This window comes from Rhagoletis pomonella, unplaced genomic scaffold (assembly GCF_013731165.1).
Source record: "Rhagoletis pomonella isolate Grant_MI unplaced genomic scaffold, Rhpom_1.0 Rhpom_scaffold_00003, whole genome shotgun sequence".
NCBI classification, from domain to species: Eukaryota; Metazoa; Arthropoda; class Insecta; order Diptera; family Tephritidae; genus Rhagoletis; species Rhagoletis pomonella.
Genome location: NW_023458557.1, coordinates 3,478,846 through 3,480,039, shown reverse-complemented (window position 1 = coordinate 3,480,039; position 1,194 = coordinate 3,478,846). Strand labels below are relative to the sequence as shown.

At 47.7% G+C, this 1,194-nt stretch overlaps 1 protein-coding gene across 1 annotated transcript in view; it reads right to left on the bottom strand.

Annotated features, from left to right (window-relative positions):
* The window catches only part of LOC118734991, a gene marked incomplete in the record, with an annotated part of 783,173 nt that overhangs the window by 98,991 nt on the left and 682,988 nt on the right, over positions 1–1,194 (bottom strand).

Genomic DNA, 1,194 nt, shown 5'->3' with positions numbered 1-1,194 from the left:
CACCTGTTATCTCCGCCCGCTGCAGGCCTTCCTCCGTTTCGTACCACGCCACTCGCGTGTGGAAATAACTTCGTATTAGTCTTCGAAGATAATAAGAAATTCCAATACTCTCCAGTCTATCGAGTATTTTAGCCCAGTTGGCAGAGTTGAATGCGTTCTCTACGTCTAATTCTGATTTTACCTTGGGCCACTAACTTATTAGCAGCGCTCTCGGATAGGAGTAAGGTTGCGGTCTGTGTACCTCCGTATGCTTTTCGCATCGACCGGATATCGGATACTTGCCCTTTAGTGGACCCACCCTGGCCATTTAAAGCTAAGCACACCTCTTCGCTTGTCGTAACTTCGTCGATATCATGTATCTCTATGTGAACCATTTCAGTTAGGGTCCTGACTTCTGCTTTACCTGCCAGTACTCTTTCGACTGCCTCTTGAAGTTTCGCAGTATTTGCGTCCTCAGACTTGTTCAGCTGAAACAGGAGATTGCCCCTAGCTGTTTTCCTGATCTTCCGCACAGTTTCGCCTAGACCCTTCAGGCTTTCCTCGCTCTTTACCATTTTCAAAATGTCAGCGTAAGAACACTCTCCAGAAGATTTGATTACAATGGCGTCCGGGCTTTTTTCTCTGCCGTCTTTCCGGTTTCACCTTAATCCACTCGATATTTAAGGTGGCTGTGGTAACGTTGGAGCATAATGACTGGTTATCGCCTTTTGGCTCCTGGGCTGCGTTGTCAGCAGTTCCTGGTTGATCACTGCTACGAGTTTGGCGATCCATTTTCTCTGTTTGTGCTCGAGGTGAGGTAACACGAATGCGTTTTCCTTTCTGTTGTGGGTGGTTCTCGGGTGTGGGTTCGTTCGCCGACCTGCCCTTGTTCAATGTTTTATCACCTTTGACTGGCCGGTCTGTTTGAGTCGCTTTCACTGAAGAACTAACTGAGGTTCTTTCTGGATCATTACTCTCAACGATTTCGAAGAGCTACGAGATGCTGGTTAGGACGTTCTTCATTTGCTTGTTCACGTGCCTCTGACTGTCCTTCCTCTTCCTCAGTTCCCCGATCTTTTCCCCAATAATACGGAAGGCGCCGTTGTACTTTTCGGCAGAGTTTTCGATTGATTGGATTCTCTGAGAGTCAGCTGCATTTCCGCTATCAATGCGTACTGCTGGTGACCCTGCAGAATCCACCACGTAATTGGAACT